Source organism: Euprymna scolopes, chromosome 44, assembly GCF_053919585.1.
Source record: "Euprymna scolopes isolate OS-2025 chromosome 44, ASM5391958v1, whole genome shotgun sequence".
Classification (NCBI taxonomy): Eukaryota; Metazoa; Mollusca; class Cephalopoda; order Sepiida; family Sepiolidae; genus Euprymna; species Euprymna scolopes.
Window position 1 is genome coordinate 50,820,410 of NC_136525.1, and position 25,000 is coordinate 50,845,409.

Below are 25,000 nucleotides of genomic sequence, written 5' to 3' on the forward strand. Positions count from 1 at the left end.
TTTTTTGCTCAATACATACCTCCAAACGACCGGGAAACACCGGGCACCCAGGCTAGTCCTATATATAAGCGGTTATATGTCTGTCTGGCTGTGTGTCGGTCGATCAGTCTGTCTTCATATTTTCAAACTCTATCTCCTCCGAAACTAAAAGTCGCAAATCGGCACTAGAGACCTTAAATGATTGGATTTTTTTACGGGCCGTTCTTTTATGGGTCTTTAGCTGTTTAAAATAGTTTTTAAGGAATCAAAAATGGGTAAAGATTGTACATCCGTCTTTATTTTTAATTTTTAATCGGTTTATGTGTTGGTACAGTGGTAACGTCATCAGCTTTGAATGCTCCTGTTTCGGTTTCGATTCTAGCTGATAGCACTTAAATACATTTTTTTTTATTTTTAAAATCACAACTCTATAATATAATATACGAAATCTGGACAAATTAAAATATCATATTTAAGCGTATTTTACACCCAGGCAAAGACGCCCCCCTCCACTCGTCCATATTGATCTCTGTTAATACCTAATTGTACATCGAATGGATATAATAATACTTAGTTCGGTGGACCTTATCATAGCAAAGGTCATGCAAAATTTCGGCCAGATTTCACAGTACTTTGTGAGATGAAGTGGAACAGACGGACAGACAGACAGACAGGCTAAGAGAAAAATAATATAGTTTCCATCGATGGCATGTTTTCTTCTTTTGACGGTCTCTATTTTTAGGGGAGATGGTACCTATTCGGGTGACGTCAGCATTTTTTGGGTTTACTCTGTACGAGGCAAGCAATTTTGAAAGTTGACGGTAGATTAAGTAGCTGATAACTTTATTTGCATCGACAGGTTTTTATTGTGATTGCGGTTAATGGTGTTTTTATGGCAAATTTCATACAGCAGCTAAGAATCGAAGCACGTAAATCAATTTCATTACTTTGACCGATGACGTCACGAGCTGTTCGTTATCTTCTATATCCGGTATTCTCGTGCTGATATCATGGCCGAGGGGCAGTTACGAAGATACTTCCAATTTCTCTCTCTCTCTCTCTCTCTCTCTCTCTCTCTCTCTCTCTCTCTCTCTCTCTCTCTGTCTTTCTACCTCCACACACATACACACATATATAAACACACATACATACACACATACACACACATATACACTCACACACATACAAACATACACACATACATACATACATACACACACATACATACACACACATACAGTCACACACATACACACATACATACACATGTAAACACACACATACACTCACACATAAACACACGCATACACACATACGCGCACATACACTCACACACACATACACATACATATACGCACACATACACACACGCATACACACACATACACACACATACAGTCACACACACATACACATACACACGTATACACACACATACACACACACATATAAACACACATATACAAAGGTACACACACACACACACACACTACTTCATATATATGAATGTGTAGCTACATGTATAAATGTTCACGTAAAAAAAAAAATTTTTTAAGTATATTGTTTTATTTCTGTATTGAGCACTCTTATAATTATTCCGTGCTGATATCAAAACCTAGGGATAGTAACGAAGATACTTCCGTTTTTATCCCTCTTTCTTTTTCTTTTTTCTATCTCTACACACACACACACACACACACACACCAACACATACACACACACACACACACACAGATATATATATATATATATATATATATATATATATATATATATATATATATATATATATATATATATTAGTAATGGGACGATCCAAATATTTTCCCGATTCCGATAAAATTACAGATTCCGATTCCAATTATTTATATATCACTAAATATTTTCCTATAAAGTTATTTCTTTTTTCTTCTTTTTTTTTTCACGGTTACTGTAAAATCGCGTGTTAAACGTGCGGACATTTTCTATAAACGTAAATACACACTTGTCAGGAATGATCCGTCGATTTTTGTTTTACTGGTAGTTTAAAATCGATAATTTTTATTATTCGATCATTACTACCCAGCAGTGGAAAATCTCGCTTTAAACAACTTCAAATTAAAAAAAAGTCAATAAAAAGAATCGTTTTGGACATTGGAAATTCCCCCCCCACACCCGATTCCGATACTGATTCCGATATCCCCAAAGGTTCCAATTTTTCTTATTCCCAATTTCGCTTAATCGTGGCAACACTAATATATATATATATATATATATATATATATATATATATATATATATATATATGTGTGTGTGTGTGTGTGTGTGTGTGTGTGTGTGTGTGTGTGTGTGTGTGTGTGTGTGCGCGCGCGGTTATGTATATGTATGTGCATTTTTATTTGTTTTACATAATGCGTGTGTGCGTTGTTATGTAGATATATATATATATATACATATATATATATATATATATATATTTGTTTTAAATGATCATTTATATGAATGTGCAGCGAAATATTAAACAAATAAAAAGTATGCCTTGCCCGACCTCGATATTGCATTAACCTTAAAACTTCATTGTTATTTTACCTCTGGAAATACTTAATGGAATTATATATATATATATATATATATATATATATATATATATATATATATATATATATATATATATATGTAGGTAGGTAGGTGTTTTGTTGTTTATATTCGTTCGAAGTGCTGAGTACAATTTGAAGAATAAAATACGTATAAATACGTTTGAAGCCAAAAACTGCAACGCGAATTTTTTTATAAAATAAACGAGTGTTAATTTTTTAAGAAATATATTTCGGAGTAAGACTCCTTTGTCAATCTTCTTTTTTTTCTCTTTTTCTTTGATGTAGAGTGGAAGATAGTTCGATGAAGAGTCCAGGTGATGTAGTTAACTGCGGGTTTTTTATGAAGCCAGATAGGTGACGCGTGGTCGCGCATTTTGAAAATCTGGATAGTTTTTTGTGTGTATATCCGTTAGAAGCGCTAAGTGAAATTTGAAGAATAAAATATGTATAAATACGTTTGAAGCCAAAAACTGCAACGCGAATTTTTTTATAAAATAAACAAGAGTTTATTTTTTAAGAAATATATTTCGGAGTAAGACTCCTTTGCCAAAGATTTTTTTCTTTTTTTCTTTGACATGATGTAGTGGAAGATAGTTAGATGAAGAGTCCAGGTGATGTTGTTAACTGCGGGGTTTTTATGAAGCCGGATAGGTGACGCGTGGTCGTGCATTTTGAAAATCTGGGTAGGTTTTTTTTGTTTATATCCGTTAGAAGCGTTGAGTGAAATTTGAAAAATAAAATAGTATAAATACGTTTGAAGCCAAAGACTGCAACGCAAATTTTTTTATAAAATAAAAGAGTGTTTATTTTTTAAGAAATATATTTCGGAACTATCTTGCAGTATACATCATGTCGAAGAAAAAAAGAAAAACACTCGTTTATTTTATAAATATATATATATATAGCACACACACACACACACACACACACACACATATATATATATATACATTTATATATACAACACCCACACACGCAGCTCTCACCGCTAGGCCACGAATCAGTGCTGTAAATGTTTCTCTTTGAGTGTGTATTAAATCCACACCCACCCGTCACAACAGTGCTCTAACTATCAGCTTGTTAACAAACAAATTAATAGTCGGCTTCGCTTAATAGCTTAAATACGCGTCAGGTGAAAATATATTTACAGAGTGCTCAATCCAAAGAGGGGGGGGGCTTAGGAAGCATGTTTTTATTTAGACAAATTCAGTTGAATAGCTAGGAGTGTTTTTGCTTAATGAGCTTTTTAAAATATTTTTCGAATTGCTTTCTTATTTCTCGGTTGAATCTGTGCAAAGTTCCATAGACGTTCATCTGTTCTTTTGTTTTTTTTTTGTTTTTTTTTTGCAAGTACTTTCGACTGAGTTTTAACAGTCGTCTTCAGACAGTTTTGATTATTTTTTCGTTTAAAATCTGGATGTTTTGAATTATGTTTAGATTTCTTGAACGAATAAAGCGTCCAGTATGTAAAAAAAAAAATTACGTTTTTTAACGTATTAGTTTTAAACGCATTTCACCATTATATATGGAAGTCGTTTTTTCCTTTCACGTGTTCATCCTTTATTACTGAGGGGTCAAATATTGGGCCAAGGAGTCAAATATGACTTGGGGAGTAGAATCTTTCGATCGGCAATAATTATCAGATGTTACACTGGTGTCTGTAGATAAAACAGATAATATTTCTTTGTAAAAATATACGAATATATATTTAGGGGTAGGGGTGTCGATGTGTGTATGTATCTGTGTATGAGCGCATCCATGCTTGTGCACACGTACCCAATTTTAGCACCTTAAGGAAAATTAGACGTAAGCGGGAGCGACGCGGATGTCTATGCATGCATGCGCTCATATGTGCATATATTTGCACGCCAGGGCGGAGATGTATGTGTACATGTGAACGTTTCTTTAAGTATATATGTGCGTATGTGCGCATGTATGTGCTCGCGTGCGTGGCCTCTAGCTAACCCTCTCCAAACAATTAACAACAAATAAAAACTAAATAAACCGAATCATAGCACTCCCCCGCCTCCGAACCTTAGCGAACACCCAACAGGTCAAGACATACTTATCAAGAAATCATCTCACCAACGAGACGCCAAAACTTCACCATTAAGACTCAAATTTTAAAGTAACCCCCTCCACCTACCCCCACATATTCCCCTTCCCCCTCCATGTATCCCTATGTACTCAGCCACACCAGAAATTAACTTTCCAGACCCTCCCCCACAAGTTCCTTAAACTCCAAAACTAAAACATTACCGACATACCAAGCACCCCCTCCCACCTTTCCCCTTGTTCCCTTCCTCTTTTCCCCCCGTTCTTCTCGCGCCCATCCCCTGTTCACTCTTTCACTCTTTCATCCCATAACAACGAACATTTCTGTAAAAGTCTGAGGAAGCTACAGACGGCCAAAAAACGGCCGGGTAGCTGAAACAATAATGTAACTTAACAGAAAGATACGGTAATAAAAAATAAAACGCATATTTGCTCTACAACAGTATTGAGAACTTTATTCAGTTTTTATTAATTACCATTTCTACTATATATATATATATATATATATAGAGAGAGAGAGAGAGAGAGATAGAGAGAGAGAGAGAGAGAGAGCGAGAGAGAGAAATATAGAAATAAAGATTACAATAAGTTTACCAAGGTAATCAAAATGGTAAACTTAAAATATATTATGAATATTAAAGAGTTAATATTTACAAGTAAAATTAATCTCAACCAGATGTAAAAGCTCAATAAAACCGAGTAGGAAATAGAGCTTATAATACGAACAAATGATTAATAAAACATGTTAAAAAACGTTTTTTTTTTTTGTTTTGTTTTTTTTACCTTAATTTACTTGATTCCTCCGGCCTTGGCAGACGTGTCTTAAATATTCTCTCCAGTGCCTTTTCTGTGCACATTTGAACTTTTCTTTTAATGATTTTGAACTAATTCCATTTGTGATTTTTTCCAAGAAATTCTGCCTTTGGGATCATTTTGGACCATCTTCCAGTTAAGCGATTCCTTTGGAACTTACCTGTTGGATTGGAAGTGTTTAATTCGACCGTATTTGGATTTTACCATGCTTGGATTTTTTACCCTTCACCGGACTATCCATTCATGTGAAATCTTTTTATCATTTTTTCTTTTACCTCCTGTTCCCCTTACCTCACCCTTTTTTTAACCAAGTAAGATCTGTGGTTTCATTAAATACTTTTACATGCAAAATCCGATCCCGCATTTTGCTAATTCCTGGCCTCTGATGAGAAGGAGGGTATTTCTTCGAAACTTCGCGGATTAAGGACTATCCACTTATCTTGTGCTTCCTTTGTTAAAATTAAATATGTTTTTAACTTTTTTTCAAGATGTTTTAACATGTTTTATTAGTCATTTGTTCATATATATATATATATATATATATATATATATATATATATATGAGCAAACAGTTAATAAAATATGTTAAAAAACACTTTGAAATGAGTTAAAAACATATTTAATCTGAAAAGGAAACACTAGATAAATGGATAGTCCTTAATCCGCGGAGTTTCAAAGAAATACTTTCCTTCTCATCAGAGGGTAGGAATTAGCAAAATGCGGGATCGGATTTTGCATGCAGAAGTATTTGATGAAACAAAAAGTAAGTCAAAGATCTTACTTGAAAACAAAAAAAGTGAAGCAGAGGGAATATAGTGAAGAAAAAGGTGATTACACATGAATGGATAGTCTGGTGGAAAATAAAAAATCCAGTGATGGTAAAATCCAAATGTAAAACTTCAAGAAAGTTAAAAGAATTTCCATTTGTACAAGCAAAATCCAAGGAAATCCCGTAATTGGAAGAAGATTGTCCATAATAATCCAAAGGCAGAAATCCATGGAATAATTCACAAAAATGTGTACAAGGAAAAAATAAAAAAATAAAAAATAAGAATAAAAGTAATATTAATAAAAGAAAAATAAGATGTATATATATATATATATGCATATATATATATATATATATATATATATATATATATATATATATGCATGTATTTAAACATGTATTTAATCAGAATTTTTTTCATTCTGGCAGACTTAAATACAACAGAAAGCGTCGTTTTTCAATTTTTCGTATTATCAAACGTATGGATGTATAGTTCAAGCATTTTTTCTTCCCGAAATGTACTTTCAAAATTTCAGAAAAATTCTAGTTAACAACAAAACATGAGGCCTCCCCAAGACGAGAGCCATTCATTTCAATTGATGCCAGATGGGGATCAGAGCGTTTATGATGTAAAGATAGAAGCTTGGTTTTAAATACATAAAAAGTAACCAGCCACTCTTTCCCCCATTGTACCACATGCGCAACATCAGATGAGAGAGAATCAGAGAGAACTTGGTCGTTTATGGTCTTAGATGTGCTACCATAGATAGTAGTGCCATCAGCATAGATGTCTACGAATGATGTAAGGATGTGATTTGGAAGATCATTAATATAGATCAGGAAGAGAGTTGGACTCCTGAGGGGCTCCAGCATTAATACAGGAAGCTTCTGATTTCTGCCCATCAACCACTACTCTTATTAAACCTATCAGGGGGAAATGATTTAATAACTGAAAAGACATTTCCAGCTATACCATAGCTGGAGATCTTGTGAAGTAAACCTTTCTGCCATACCTTTGATATGTCAAGAGCAATTGCCCTAGAAAGGTTTCCTCCGTCGAGAGATTCGCTAATCCTATGAGATATAACTGTAAGCACATCTGCAGTAGATCTAGCAGAACGGAAACCATATTGCGTCAGATAAAAAAAAGCATCGTTGAATTACCTGCAAAAGTGCATTAAGAACGGTGATTGCTTTCTTAGAGTCAATATCATCAACGTGAGTCATCGGGTGATAGAATTCGGAGAACGGCTGTCCATTCACTAAAGAAATAGACTAGAAGAAACAGAAAGGGACAGAAAGAGAGAAACGTGGGAAAGAGACACGGACTCAATGACCTCGGATGATATGCGTTAGTTGAGACAGGCATTCGGTGCAAACGAGACACATGTGTCACACAGGTAGCCATACGAAATGGAGAATAATATATATATATATATGTGTGTGTGTGTGTGTGTGTGTGTGTGTGTGTGTGTGTGTGTGTGTGTGTGTGTGTGTGTACATTTAGGCGGTGTTTTGTCTCTATGGCATATTTCATTAAATAAAACATATATATATATATATATATATATATATATGTATGTAGAAGTAGAGCAACGAAACTTGGCACAGTTATTAGTCTTTCTCTACATAGGAACCAAACAGAGTTATGCATTTCTCCCATCGTTTGATGCAGCTCTGGACACCGTTTTTGTAGAACACCCCAGGTTTGTCCTCCAACCACGACGTGACTTCAGAAATCAAGGCTGCATCATTTGGGAAACGCTTTCCTTTCAAAAACAACTTCATGACTGGGAAGACCTGAAAGTCAGAGGATGCAAGGTCAGGCGAGTAGGGAGGATGGAGATGGATTTCATAATCACACGCCCGTGCTTCTGATCTGGCGACATGCGAGTTGTGGACCGGAGCGTTGTCCTGCAGGAGGATGGGACATTTGCTGATCTTGTCCCACCTCTTGATTTTGATAGCTTACCTTAATTTCCTCAAAAGTGAAGCATAATAGGCTTCTGTAATTGTGGTGCCAGGAAATCTGTCATCACTATTCCGTCCTGATCCCAGAAGACTGTGAGCATGACCTTTCCAGCGGAGGGCTGCATCCTTGCCTTCTTTGGAGGTGGTGAGTCCAAGTGCTTCCACTGCATTGACTGGGCTTTGGTCTCTGGATCATAGTGATGGACCCAGGTTTCATCCTGTGTAATCAGTCTTTTGAAAAACTTTGACTCATCTTCTTGGTACATCTCCAAATTCATCCTCGAGCACTCGACGCGTTCTGGCTTCTGGAATGGTGTGAGCATCCTGGGAATCCATCTGCCAGACACCTTATGCATATGCAAATTGCCATGAATGATAGTTTCCGCAGACCCTGTACTAATCTTGACATCTTGGGCTATTTGGTGCATAGTAATGCGCCAATCTTCCAAAATGGCAGCCTCAACTTGACAGACAGATGCCTCATCAATGGCAGAAGGGGAGAGGGCGACCAGGTCTGGGAACTGTTTTCACAGACTTCCTGCCATGTTTGAATTCACGATGCCAGCGTTTTACAAGGTCATATGATGGAGCATTATCACCATAAGTTTCTTTCATTTCATCAAAAGTCTCCTGTGGTGTGCGTCCTTTCAGATACAAAAACCGGATCACTGCTCGACATTCAACAGGCCTCATTTCACACCTGACTCAGTTCAAACACATGTAAAACAGAAATCACAATCAGTTCAGAGCTGTAACTTGCCACATCACCCGTAGAGATATAAATCATTGCACATGCAAAATTTCAGCTAGAACTTGAAGTGGGTCAGGGCATTACTTATTGCATACCCCTTGTATGAATATATGTATGCATATATGTATGTATATATATATGTATGTATGTGGCAAAGCTTTAATTGACGGTCTTAACCATGACACACAGAGCTGGAAATGCGACACTTGTAAACGAGTACTTTTGTGAAAAGCTGGCTACGTCAACCACCTTAAGTCGCACAAAACTCCTGTTCTGGTCAACTTTGCATCTATTAGAGCGAACCAAACGATATGTTTAACATGCAGTAAACTTTGCAAGTCTACTGCGTGTCTGAGAAGACGTGTGATGTTCATAGGAATACCCTTCAACTTCCAGAGGAAGTCAACTCGATGGAAATTGCTCAATTTGTTGTATGTCACATCTGCTTCAAAATGTGCAAATCTGGGGTGGGAGTGCAGAGTCATCTGAGATGGCATGAACGTCAAGATTGGGAGAAATATGCACCAATCATCATAAATACGTACGTATATATATATATATATATATATATATATATATATATATATATATATACATACATACATAAATACGTATGTATATATATGCATATATATGTATGTATATGTATATATATGTATATATATATTCGTGTATATAAGTATATATGTATGTATATATAAGTATATATGTATGTATATATATGTATGTATATATATGTATATATATGCATATATATGTATGTATATATATGCATATGTATATATGTATATATGCATGTACATATATATGTATGTGTATGTATATATACATGTATATATATATTTATCTGTATATATATATATATGTATATATATATATATATGTATGCATATATAAGATCGAATTACAAGAGAGAGCACGGCACCGTTATTTGTGTAACCAACTACACACATACATACATACCTATATATATATATATATATATATATATATATATATATATATATATATATATACATAGAGAGAGAGAGAGAGAGGGGGAGAGAGAGAGGGGGAGAGAGAAATAAATATATATATATGTATGTATGTGTGTATGCATATATTATTATTATTACTATTATTGTTATTATTATTGTTGTTGTTGTTGTTGTTGTTGTTCTTCTTCTTATTATTATTATTATTATTTTTATTATTATTAATTAATTTTGTTTGAACTTTAATCCGATTATCGGATATCGATTTACTTTTATTAATTCAGTTTTCCTTTGTTTTTTCCAATTATTTTCTCTCGGTTATTTCATTCCAATGCAATTGCATCAGGAGAAATTAAATTTCAATTCGTCGAAATATATTCAAGATCACGTGTGTATCTATCGCTGTGTATTTGCATAACATTATTCTTTTTAATTAAGTTTAGATTACGCGTAGAAAAATACTTGTCTTAAAAAAAAAACATACACGCATACATGTTTGTAGAAAAGAGGGAAGGGTTAGGGTTGTATTTTTTCGGTCGCCCACACTGAGGATCGAACCTTAGACCTTCAAGAGAATATCACTTCTTACAATTGATGGTTCCCAGTATTCCAACCACTGCGCCACGCAAAAAAAATATATATATTTGCGAATTACTTAGGACCTCTATCCAGTCATGGCTGACGGAACAAAGCACGCTACCCCCGTGAAGTAAATAAAGGCTTCTGCTCGAAATTCCGTCCAAATTCTTGAGTTTGACAGAATCGTTACTGAGTTCGACAAGATACACCTGAAGAAGGTCGGAGGTTATATCAACCGAAACGTTGTGAAAATCACACTCAAGATGAAAACAGTAGTTCGATGAAACATAATAATACGGATAAGATATATGCTGCGTGGCTATTGTTCCTTTCTCGGGCATGGATTATTGTTGCCATTTGTTTCCCAGGTATCTTTCGAGTTAGAATAAATAATACAGATTGCTTATTATTATATTATACTGAAGAACAATTCCGGAAAATAAAGGGGAATAACTAGGTGGTAGTAATAATTAATGTTAATAAAAATAGTATTACATCAGTAAACATTCGCGGAACCAATAAAAATATGTATATTTTACTAATTTAATTATTCATGCGATTCTCTGGTAATAATGGAGAAATACTAAATTAAAGGGAAATAACTAGGTGTAACTAAAGTTTAATTATTTGATTGCGATATTATAACTAGCAGAACCGGTGGAAATTCCACGGTTGTTGAAAAATGTAAAAACTCGTTATAAATAAGATTAATAAAAAATTAAATAAAATAAATGACGACGAATTTAAAACATTTTTTTTTTTTTAGTGAATTCCTTTTTAACCTTTGAAAGTTAAATGGAATTAATTTTTTAAAAATTAAATTTTTTTCAATGAATATTCAACATATTGTTTTTTGGGGGGGCGTGCTGAATAATTCTTAACATAAATTATAATGGAATCTATATCAATTCATTTTACATTTTTTAATATTAAAAATAATATATAATCAAACAAAAAATTAAAGTTATCTCTCAACATGAATTTTTTTTTTTAATTATAAAATAATAAAAAAGCCAATTTGAAACCATAAACAAACGGCCATTTTTTTTTTAATCTTTGGCGAGGAAACGGTTTTAATGATTTTAACAGATAAAGAAAACTATCAAGGAAGTTAATTCGTTTCTCATTAATTAATGTTTCCGATAATGATGCTTTTTTTGTGTGTGTGACGCCGGACAAGTAAATTAATATTTAGATATTATGGAAAAATTGCTCAGAATAAAGGAAAATTGCTAGATGTACCTATTTACTATGCCTCCCCACGGGACAAAGTTAGACACCAGGGTGGTTTTTTAACGTGGAGAAAAGGTACAAAAATAAAAAATTGTCTCAGTCGTGAAGGATTTCTCCTCCACCGAAAGAGAACAAGAAATAGAGGTGCAGCATCTGAAGAACAGATACTACACTTTGAGGTATTTATTTGCTCCCCCACTGAGCAAATTAGGCACAAGGTCGATTTTTAATATGAGGAGTTAAGGGGAAATGGGGACCAACTCCCCGGGGAGTAGGGGAGCTGGATAGTGACAATTGGTATGAAGGGTTGCCCCTACATTGACCAAGGTCTTATATGTGGGGTTTCCCCCACATATGGTCTTTGCTTGCAGTATCTGCCGGAACAGATGGTATTTATTTGCTCCCCCACCGAGCAAATTAGGCACAAGGCCGTTTTTTAATGTGGAGAGAGAGGGAGGGGGAGGGAAAAGGGGGACTAGCTCCCGAGAGGTGGGAAATGGGAGCTGGATAGGAACTGTTGGTATGAAGGGATGCCCCTACATTGACCAAGGTCTTATATGTGGGGTCGCCCCCACATATGGTCTTTGCTTGCAGTATCTGCCGGAACAGACACTACACTTTGATCCTGGCCCGAGGTTGGATTTATTTGCTTCCCCACTGAGCAAATTAGGCACAAGGCCGTTTTTTAATGTGGAGAGAGGGGGAGGGGGAGGGAAAGGGGGATCCAGCTCCCGAGAGGTGGGAAATGGGAGCTGGATGGTAACTGTGGTATGTAAGGTGATCAAGTTCAGATATGTGGGGTTACCCCTACATATGGTCTTTGCTAGTCATAGCTAGTCATGGCTTGCAGCATCTGCCGGAACAGATGGTATTTATTTGCTCCCCCACTGAGCAAATTAGGCACAAGGCCGTTTTTAATGTGAGGTAAAAACCAGCTCCCCTAAAAGGGGTCACTCTGGTTACCAAAAATAATAATTGTCCCAGTATAGAGGGTTTCCCCTCCATTGACTGGTACAAATTATCTTAAGTGCAGCATCTGCCGGAACAGATGGTATTTATTTGCTCCCCCACTGAGCAAATTAGGCACAAGGCCGTTTTTAATGTGAGGTAAAAACCAGCTCCCCTAAAAGGGGTCACTCTGGTTACCAAAAATAATAATTGTCCCAGTATATAGGGTTTCCCCTCCATTGACTGGTACAAATTATCTTAAGTGCAGTATCTGCCGGAACAGATGGTATTTATTTGCTCCCCCACTGAGCAAATTAGGCACAAGGCCGTTTTTAATGTGAGGTAAAAACCAGCTCCCCTAAAAGGGGTCACTCTGGTTACCAAAAATAATAATTGTCCCAGTATAGAGGGTTTCCCCTCCATTGACTGGTACAAATTATCTTAAGTGCAGTATCTGCCGGAACAGATGGTATTTATTTGCTCCCCCACCGAGCAAATTAGGCACAAGGCCGATTTTTAATGTGAGGAGTGAAGGGAGGGGGAAGGGAAAGGGGGGACCAGCTCCCGAGAGGTGGGAAATGGGAGCTGGTTAAAGGTCAGGCATGTGGGGTTGCCCCCACATCTGGTCTTTGCTAGTCATAGCTAGTCCTAGCTAGTCATAGCTTGCAGTATCTGCCGGAACAGATGGTATTTATTTGCTCCCCCACTGAGCAAATTAGGCACAAGGCCGTTTTTAATGTGAGGTAAAAACCAGCTCCCCTAAAAGTAGGCAAAAAGGGGGCACTCTGGTTACCAAAAATAATAATTGTCCCAGTATAGAGGGTTTCCCCTCCATTGACTGGTACAAATTATCTTAAGTGCAGCATCTGCCGGAACAGATGGTGTTTATTTGCTCCCTCACTGAGCAAATTAGGCACAAGGCCGTTTTTAATGTGAGGTAAAAACCAGCTCCCCTAAAAGTAGGCAAAAAGGGGGCACTCTGGTTACCAAAAATAATAATTGTCCCAGTATAGAGGGTTTCCCCTCCATTGACTGGTACAAATTATCTTAAGTGCAGCATCTGCCGGAACAGATGGTATTTATTTGCTCCCCCACCGAGCAAATTAGGCACAAGGCCAATTTTTAATGTGAGGAGTGAAGGGAGGGGGAAGGGAAAATGGGGACCAGCTCCCGAGAGGTGGGAAATGGGGGCTGGTTAAAGGTCAGGCATGTGGGGTTGCCCCCACATCTGGTCTTTGCTAGTCATAGCTAGTCATAGCTTGCAGCATCTGCCGGAACAGATGGTGTTTATTTGCTCCCCCACTGAGCAAATTAGGCACAAGGCCGTTTTTAATGTGAGGTAAAAACCAGCTCCCCTAAAAGTAGGCAAAAAGGGGGCACTCTGGTTACCAAAAATAATAATTGTCCCAGTATAGAGGGTTTCCCCTCCATTGACTGGTACAAATTATCTTAAGTGCAGCATCTGCCGGAACAGATGGTATTTATTTGCTCCCCCACCGAGCAAATTAGGCACAAGGCCAATTTTTAATGTGAGGAGTGAAGGGAGGGGGAAGGGAAAATGGGGACCAGCTCCCGAGAGGTGGGAAATGGGGGCTGGTTAAAGGTCAGGCATGTGGGGTTGCCCCCACATCTGGTCTTTGCTAGTCATAGCTAGTCATAGCTTGCAGCATCTGCCGGAACAGATGGTGTTTATTTGCTCCCCCACTGAGCAAATTAGGCACAAGGCCGTTTTTAATGTGAGGTAAAAACCAGCTCCCCTAAAAGGGGTCACTCTGGTTACCAAAAATAATAATTGTCCCAGTATGGAGGGTTTCCCCTCCATTGACTGGTACAAATTATCTTAAGTGCAGTATCTGCCGGAACAGATGGTATTTATTTGCTCCCCCACTGAGCAAATTAGGCACAAGGCCGTTTTTAATGTGAGGTAAAAACCAGCTCCCCTAAAAGGGGTCACTCTGGTTACCAAAAATAATAATTGTCCCAGTATAGAGGGTTTCCCCTCCATTGACTGGTACAAATTATCTTAAGTGCAGCATCTGCCGGAACAGATGGTATTTATTTGCTCCCCCACTGAGCAAATTAGGCACAAGGCCGTTTTTAATGTGAGGTAAAAACCAGCTCCCCTAAAAGGGGTCACTCTGGTTACCAAAAATAATAATTGTCCCAGTATAGAGGGTTTCCCCTCCATTGACTGGTACAAATTATCTTAAGTGCAGCATCTGCCGGAACAGATGGTATTTATTTGCTCCCCCACTGAGCAAATTAGGCACAAGGCCGTTTTTAATGTGAGGTAAAAACCAGCTCCCCTAAAAGGGGTCACTCTGGTTACCAAAAATAATAATTGTCCCAGTATAGAGGGTTTCCCCTCCATTGACTGGTACAAATTATCTTAAGTGCAGCATCTGCCGGAACAGATGGTATTTATTTGCTCCCCCACTGAGCAAATTAGGCACAAGGCCGTTTTTAATGTGAGGTAAAAACCAGCTCCCCTAAAAGGGGTCACTCTGGTTACCAAAAATAATAATTGTCCCAGTATAGAGGGTTTCCCCTCCATTGACTGGTACAAACTATCCCAAGTGCAGCATCTGCCGGAACAGATGCTACACTTTGATCCTGGCCCGAGGGCCAAGAAGTAATGTTTAATTGATTAAATACATTGTCTATTAAGGTATCACGCTAGCGGAAAGTTTGTGCAGTTTCAAGGAAACTATATTTAAATTCCCGTTTGTTGGAATCACTGTTCACTTATTGTGACGTTGTACTTCTACTCGATTGGGATTTCTTTCTTTTACTGATTCCAATCCAGAGTTACATATTTCCTTTATTGCTTCCTGGTCTCGATTTTTCGACCGGAATATAAAGATACCATCATCGTCGCGAATCCGATTCAAATCTGGTTTTGTCTTGCTCGGATATGCAACCTTTTTTTTTTTTTTACAAAGAAGTCGCTACTTATCAAGGCCTGAGGGCCACTCGAGAATAAGGGTTAATGAGTGTACAGTGGTCAAAGAGGAACATGTCAATCATTAATAGTAGTGGAAATGTGATGAATTGAATTTTTTAAAGGGATGGCTCATCAAGAATTTGTTTACGTTAGACTTGAAGACAACCATAATGTTGTCAGTTGGAAAGCAGAAAAAAACGGAACAAAGTTCCACATGCGTGCAGTTCTGAGAAAGAAACTTTGTTCATGGAATCTACGTTTAAGTTTTAGACACAGATAAAGAGTGGGCGAAAGTATTGATAGTGGTTTCAGTTAGACAAGTGTTTTTCATGAAAGTCAGGATAGGGCGGACCATAGATTAGAGCTCAGACGAGCACTTGCCATGAAAATAACGATAAAGCAGAGACGGGCTCGCGACGTCTATTCAGTGGGAAAGAGGTTCCAGAGAAGAGAAAAGGCCATCCTCCACTAAGCTACGAAGTCTATTTTGAACTCTGTCATGACAGAATAAGCTGCTTCTAGCAGCTCCTGCCCAGATGTGGCAACAGTACTCCATCCTTGGACGCATTTGCCTCTTATATATGTACAGAATTGCATCAGCAGTGAGATATTTACAGGAACGGTAGAACGATCCCACCATTTTTACAGCAGCCTTGGCAACAGATTTGATGTACGTGTTTCATCTCAAATCAGGAGTAAAGGTCAAGTCCAGAAGTTTGTCAAAACATGGAGCCTCCTCAAGATGAGAGCCATTTATTTCAATTGATACCAGACGGTTATTCAGAGCGTTGATGATGAAAAGATAGAAGTTTGGTCTTAGATGCATTAAAATTAACCTGCCACCTCTTTCCCCAATTCACCACATGATCAATATCAGAGGCGAGAGAATCAAAGAGAACTTGGTCGTTTACAGCCTTTGAAGTGTTGACATAGATGGCAGTCTCCTCAGCATAAATGTCTACAAATTATCTTAGAATGTGATTTGGGAGATCATTGATGTAGAACAGAAAGAGAGTTTGGCCCAGGATGGATCCCCGAGGGACTCCAGCATTAATACTGTAAGCTTCAGATTTTTACCACTACTACTCTTATGAAAATATGAACATAAATTCATAATCGAGTGATACTGCAATCTATCGATGATAACGTTTTAATTAGCACTCTTTGTTTGTGTTAAACACACAGAAAAAAATTGACTATTTTAATAACCTGCGTATTGATATAACGTGTTGGAGGTTTCCGCTCTCCGAGTGCAGTTATCATTATTATCTTTTAATCCTGATCCTTATTTTTTATTGTATTTGTACTTGTATAAAAGAACGGTTTTTTTTTCGTTATTTTGGTTTATTTTTCAAATTACGTATCCTATTTTTTTCTCTCTGAAAACCGGCATCCATATTCTCCCCTCCACCTAATTAACGTTTCGAAGTCACGCCTTGCAAATCCAATTTAATAATCCCTTTTTTAATTTAATTAACGTCCGTATTAATTAACAATAAGTGTTCGATAAAAAAAAAACAGCACAACTGTCCTCTCACCCTTACTTCACGCAATTCACCAAACGCTACCCCAAAAACGTATTTCTGCACCCCTAATGATCATAGTCAAGATTGTCTACTCCTCGTGATTTCCGGTTTATCTTGCTTATTTGATTGGAGAATTAGACGCAGCCCAACGGATTAGAAATACCTCCTTAACATTGGGAAAGGATGAAGGTCACGTTATCTGGGATGGAAAGTAATCATTAATCAAAAGGAACCATATCTTGCTTGTCACGGTCGTTCCGTCTGTAGAAATACGACCCTTCTATCGTAATTCTATCAGACTCTACTCCCAACGCATCGATCTACACTTCTGGCGGTTATCGTCAAGATTATCTGCTCTTTCTGACTTCCGGTTATTACTTACGATTTGGCTGGATAATTAATTAGAAAAGGTCAAGCGGATAAGAAAGCCATTCTCATCATAAGAAAGGAATGGTCTTTTAATATTATCAAAGAGGGACCTTAGCTTGCTTGTCACTGTGCTTCTGTTGCGAAGCAGAAAGTAGATATAAAAAAAGCGGACAATCTTGAGAATAACCGACTATGTGCGCATTGCGACGGAAGTGAGTCACTTCGTATGTGGTCAGCGACCATTTTGGTTTTTTGGTCTTGGTTTCGGCAATTTACTGGTTCATTTTATAAGTGTCTTTTTTAATTATTGATATGTTATTTTCTTCCCCTACTAAACTTTTCACCTGTCTATCTATCTCTCTCGCACTTACTACACAGACAGTCGAGATATAGTCCCTTCTAATTAATGGGTACCTTTCTCTTTGATAACGTCAAAGCCCACCTTCCCCATGATAAGAATGGGTTTCTTCTACAGTTTACTGTGTCAATCAAAATGGACAATAGGAAACGCACTTACTCCACAGACGGGACGACAGTGACAACCAAGATATGGTCTCTTTGGATTCATGGTTACGTACGAAATACCTTTAAAAAGTTTCCAGACTGTTCAGGCATTTAAATTTGTCGCTATGTTATTGCATCTTATGAGATGAATGGCCAATTTTTATGTTTGCAAGTTAAAATGAACAGCTACAGCATGAATTTGAATACACCCTACTAAAGCCTGATTGTCACAGCTGTTTAATTTTACAAATGCAATCTGGACGTGATGACACTTAAGAATGATATGCAATAAAACCGTGATTTAAACATGGAAAAATACTACAGAAACGTATGGAATTCTTCAAACTGCTTTTGGACCATCTTCCATGAATGGAGCATCAGTTTTTAGGTGGCATAAAGGATCCAAGGAAAGCATGGAGCCTCGACGGATAATAAAATATGTGAGAGGAGTAAGGAAGTCAGAACACCAGAGTTGATTGGCCAAATAAAGAATTTCATGGATTAGGACCATAGTCTGTCTATTGATGTCAGTGTGGGAACTGTCACAATTATTCATGAGGAACTGAAGATGTGGAAGATTTGCGCGCATGCACCAGTCCACAACTCCGACTATTTGACCAAGATGGCCATCATACAGTTCCTTGCCCTCCATATAGAGTAGACCTTGCTCCCTGTGACTTTTGGTTACGATCTAAACTCAAGGAAAACCTTAGAGGCTGTTGTTATGAGACAATTGAGGAGATAAAAGAGGCTGAACGATGCTCATTGACATGCGCACATAAGGGGGTTTCCATGGGCCTGAAAAAAAGTTGTTGAAACGGTACCAGGGCATTAAAGCCGGGGGAGATTACTTCGAAGGAGACTAGAGTTTTATGTATGTATTATCAATAAAAGTCGTCATAGGAAGAACGTCTTAGACCATAATCGGATCCCCTAAGAAAAGGGTTGATATGCCGTAATCAAAGCATCAAAGACAACAATCGTTTTATTCTTCGACAGTTCCTTTCGTTTCCGTCTCTACAATATCCACCCCGTTCTTCTTCTCCTCCTCGCCAAACTTCTACCCATACATCCCCGAGCGCAACGCCGCCACCCGCCCACACCGTCCCCACAAATAATACGCTTATCACTAAAATCCCTCAACCGTTGTAGACAGGTTGTCTAATTTTTCCAAAGAAGTTCATTTAATTATTAAACTCCCTAATGCAAACATGCTCGAGCCGTCAGGAGATATGATGAATTGGTAAACACATTGCGTCTGTCATTTCAATTATTTGTAGGTTCATTGGCTGACACGAAATACCCGGATGTTTATTTGGGGTGGGGCGAGCGTTTGGAGGGGGGGAGTCAGGGTTAGGGTTAGGGTTAGGGCTAGGGTATTGGTTAGCACTGAGTGGACGATGACGTTTAAGTTTTGCTGAAAAAGAAGAATGAAAGAAGAAACCAAGGAATAATAAAGAAGAAGAAGATTGGTTGGTTTTGTTTTACGGCATATCAACCCTTTTCGGGTTATTTAATGCCGAATCCAAAGATTTTGAAGAACATTTTTTTTTAATAGAATATATTTGTTGTTTTCAAGTCGGTTTCTATTTACTCCATGGTTGGGACCCTAACAGGTACTACCACTCCGGGTCAGAGTGGACCTGGGAGCAATGGTAATTATAGAGTGGCTCCACACTTCCCAAAGCTCACAAGCTGGGGTCTCACCACTGGATATAGTTTAAGGTCATATCCAGGACAGAAGAAGAAAAAGAAGAAAAAAAGAAAGAAAGAAAGAAAAGGAAGATAAATAGAATGAGGAAGGAAAAAAGGAGAAGGAGTATGAGGAGAAAAAGCGAGAAAGGTACGGGAGATAGGATGTGGAAACAAAAAAGAAGTATGAAGATGGGTAAAAAAGGAAGAAGAAAGAGAAGAAAACGGTGAAGAAGAAAGAAAGAAGCAAGATGAAGTAAAAGAAAAAAGAAAATGAAAAACGATAATTAAGAAGACAGAAGGAAAAAAAAGAAAAATAGAAAGAAAGAAGAAAAAAAGAAAACCAAGAAGAAGAAAAGACCATGCAAAAGAGTAAAGAAAAAGAAGGAAAAAATGAGAAGGAAAATAAGAATAAGCAGGAAAAAGAAGAAAAATAGAAAAAAGAAGAAAAAAGAAAACAAAGAAGAAGAAATAAGAAAACAGAAGAAAAATAGAAAAAGGAAGAAAAATAGAAAACCAAGAAGAAGAAAAGAAAAAAGAAAAAGAATAAAGAAAATAAAGGAAAAATAAGAAAACAGAATAAAAATAGAAAAAAGAAGAAAAAAGAAGAAAAATAGAAAACCAAGAAGAAGAAAAAAACAAAGCAAAAGAATAAAGAAAAAGAAAGAAAAATAAGAAAGCAGAAAGAAAAAAAGAAAAAAAGAAAAAGAAGAAAAAGAAGAAGAAAAAGAACAACGCAAAAGAATAAAGGAAAAGAAGGGAAAATAAGAAGTAAAAATAAGAAAAAAAACAGAAAGAAAAAAAGAAAAAAGAAGAAAAAGAACAACGCAAAAGAATAAAGGAAAAGAAGGAAAAATAAGAAGTAAAAATAAGAAAAAAAACAGAAAGAAAAAAAGAAAAAAGAAGAAAAAGAACAACGCAAAAGAATAAAGGAAAAGAAGGAAAAATAAGAAGTAAAAATAAGAAAAAAAAGCAGAAAGAAAAAAAGAAAAAAGGAGAAGAAAAAGAACAACGCAAAAGAATAAAGGAAAAGAGGGGAAAATAAGGAGGAAAAATTAAGAAGAAAAACGAGAAAAAAGACGAATAAGATTTTCCCCACATTAAAAACCGACCTTGCGTCTAACTCTGCTCTTATTAGGAAACAAGTGTACAAGGAATCTATTCAACATAAGTAAAAAAAAATAAATGTAATGTAAAATTACGTATGTTTGAAGCAAATCAAATCTTGCGAAACAAATTAAGGCAAAACCCAAGTATAAAAAATCAACTTAAAATTAAACGATATTTTTTAATTAAAACGAACAACAATAAATATTTTTTTAAATCAAAGCGAACAGCAAATATATATACATATATATATATGTGTGTGTGTGTGTGTGTGTGTGTGTGTGTGTGTGTGTGTGTGTGTGTGTGGTGATTGTCACTTCTTGACAGAAGAAGACCATCTTTCCCTTGCTTTATTGTTGATTAGTCAATTATTTTCATGTATTTTTTAAAATATATATATATTTATTATTATAATTATGTACACATATATACACTTATACACACACACACACACACATATATATATATATATATATATATATATATATATATATATATATATATATATATACATGTGGAGATGTGATCAAGAATGCATCAATTCCTATTTTCTGTGCGAACGAAGGTGGCTCCTCAGACCAGCCCTGCTTTTACACAGTCTGTTGCAAAGGTCACACTTAAACTGAGATTGAGGGATGCCAACTGGTGCTGCTCTACTGTGGACGCTCATATGACGCTTTAGGCCTCCACTCGATTTACAGACCGCATAGCAAAGAGAACATCTGTGCCCTGCAAAGTTTACCCCATCAAAGAAAGATTGATCTCCATGTGAACGCTTGTGGCTAGCCACATGTATATATATGTATATATATATATATGTATATACACGTATATATTTATACATATATATATTTCAGAATAAAATTATCTAGCAATCAACTGTCTCAATATATAAATATATTTCAACTGTAATCAATATATATATATATATATATATATATATATATATATATATATATATCAGAATAAAATTATCTAACAATCAACCTATGATTATAAGTCTTACAAATTATTATTGACAGTAATATTCTATAATAATAATGGTTTATTATTTGCTAATATTTTCTCCTCTGAAAAACATTTTTTTTAAATCAAAACGAACAGCATATATATATATATATATATATATATATATATATATATAAGTGAAAGTGTCTGTGTGTGTGTACATTTCCCTACTCAATAACTCTGTCAATTTTTAATCTACGGACTCGAAATTTGATATTCAGGGTATTGAGATTTGTAGGAAGATTTTTGTAATCCGTTTTCGGCCAGAAATTTGGCTGTTAAAGGGGTCAAACTTCAACGATTTGACGTTTGAGAACTCTACCAAACTCCTCCGCCAATTACGGGTCTAAACACTTGAAATTTTAGATATAGGTTCCTTGGGCATGGATCTAATTTAATAAATTTATTGGAGCCTAAAATAATAACATTTAAGGGGTCATAATAGGGGTCAAATTTAAAAAATATATACCGCTTTTGTTTTTGCTCAACATACACCTCCAAACATCCGGGCAACGCCGGGCTGAAATGCTAGCATATATATATATATATATATATATATATATATATATATATATATATAGGAAATTTATTACTGTGAGCCCAGAATGAGTTTACATATTGTTTCAGCTAGAGGAAGATCTTTGATTTTTGAGGATCTTCCTGTAGCTGAAACAATATGTGAACTCAATCTGGACTCACAGTAATAAATTTCCTATATACTGCTAGTCCGGTTTTTTCACCACTGGTAAATAAATAGGATGGAATACTGTTGCCATACCTGGGCAGGATCTGCTAAAAACAGCCTATCCTGCCTTGACAGAGTACAAAATAGACTTCGTGGCTTAGTGGAGGATGCCCTTTTCTCTACCCTGCAACCTCTAACCCACCGAAGAGACGTTGCGAGCCTATCCTTGTTTTATCGTAGTTTCCATGGTAGGTGCTCGTCTGAACTCCAATCTCTGGTCCCCCCTCGCCAATCTTTCACGAAAAACACCCGTTTAGCTGAATCTACTGTGAAAAATTTTCCCCCACTCTATATATGTGCCTAAATCAAAACGCGGATTCCATGAACAAAGCATCTTTCTTAGAACTGCACGCCTGTGGAACTCTGTTCCGTCTGCCTGCTTCCCACCGGACTACAACTTGGATGTCTTCAAGTCCAATGTTAACAAATTCCTAATGAACCGCCCCCTTAAGTAAACACTTCATCAAATCTCCACACAAACGTAATGTACTTGCAACAACCCTTTCCTTGAGTGTCTTCCGGGCCTTGATAAGTGGTGATCACTGTGTAAAAAAAAATATATATATGTATATATATATATATATATATATATATATATATATATATTATAAATCAAAACTAACGATATTTTGTACTTATGCACGTGCTGAAATATTAACTTCGAAAAAATAAACAAAATATTAAGAGAAATCCACCAATAAAATATCACTGTTAAATTATTTAATTCAGGTAACAAATTACTAATCGTATAAAGGTTGGTGATCAGAGGTAGACTCTTTTACTAGCAACAATTTTGACCGCAATAATGACTGGGAAAGCATGAACAACTAGTACATCAAAACATAGAAAAATTAAGAGTTCAAATCCAGTTTTGATGTCTAGTATCTGATGTCTTTTAATTCTTCCTCCAATGTCTTTTTCACGGATAAATTGCTGCTAGCTATCTCTAGTCTACCTTTATGTTCTGCCCGCAATAATAATTGAACATAAAGATAGACTAGAGATAGCTTGCAGCAATTCTTCCGTGAAAAAGACGTTACAGGAAGAATTAAAAGACATCACATACTAGGCATGCAGACATATGATCCGTCGCGTCAGAAATCCGCAAAAAGCAATTTTCTATCCGCAATTACAACCAGCGATTTGTATTAATCTCTATTTATTCTTAAATCTAAACGAAAATTCATATAACATACGTTTCTGTCATAGACATGCCCGCCTCTCTAGTCAGCTTGACTGCTTCTCGGATAGCTACAACATTAGTCTTTAAACCAATGCACAAACGTTCTTGATGTTACGCTCTCTTAAATAAAAGAAATATATCCAATTTTCATTACTAGTGATCTCAAAGCTGTTGTCTCAGTAACATCCTTACATTCCGAAACCCTTATTCTCAAATTGACTTCGGGTCTCGATAAGGGGGTTCGTTTTTTTTATAAAAATGGAATTGAAAAAAAAAATAATGACAAATCAACTCAGATACGAAAGAGAAGTCAATCGCTAATATAGATACCTACAATCCGTATTAGATTTCTGTCAATTTTTTTTTCTCGAATTTGAACCATTTTTGACGCTCCGAAGACAGCCTGTTTTCGTCAGACATCTTGGATTCCTGTGGGTTTCCTTAGTTGTTCAACACTCTTTTGTTTCTTTTTTCCGAACTGAATAAAAGTTTTAGATTCCGTTAAAACAGACAAAACTTATCCGGGTAGGTAGAAGAGTAACTTATCTTCTTTTTCTAATATTTGTTATATATTTAAATTATTGACCTTTTTTTTTTTGTTTTTCGTTTGCTGTTTGTTTGTTTTTTTCGTTTGTTGTTATTTTTTTCTTTGTTTTTCGTTTGCTGTGTTTTTTTTTTTGTTTTTGTTTTTTGTTACTCGCGTTCACCCTCTAACAAAGCACATCACCACTTGGACGTAAGGGGCTACTGTTTGGGACGATGCCTAGGAAAAAATAAAAAGATGTTGGTTTACATTACATTTAAACTTCTGCATCTCGGTACAGTCAGAGAAATAGGTAGCAGGAAGGTGATTGCAAAGTCTAGCTGTTAGAGTAGAAAGCTTTCTTGCATTTAGAGACCTAAACAGTGAAGGGGTGAGATTTTGTTGCTAAGCGGGTTTGTTGGGGATATGCACGTCGAGGGGGCACAAGTACAACGAGTTCATCGGAGAACATTCCATTAAAATACTTATAAAACAGGCACACCGATGCAACATTGCGATGATGGGACAGGGGTTGGAGCTTAGTTGACAAAGTGGGACCGACTAGATTGAAAGCTCTTTTTGGGGGCCATATATAAGAGATAGAAAGGCTAGTGGTAGATGCACCAGCCCAGATGTGGCGACAGTACTCCATGTGCGGTCGAACAGTGACCTTGAAGAGGTACAGGATATTCTTCTAAATCTCTACTAAATCCCCGTTATCTACTTCCGGTTGTTTCTTTGCGACAAGTGA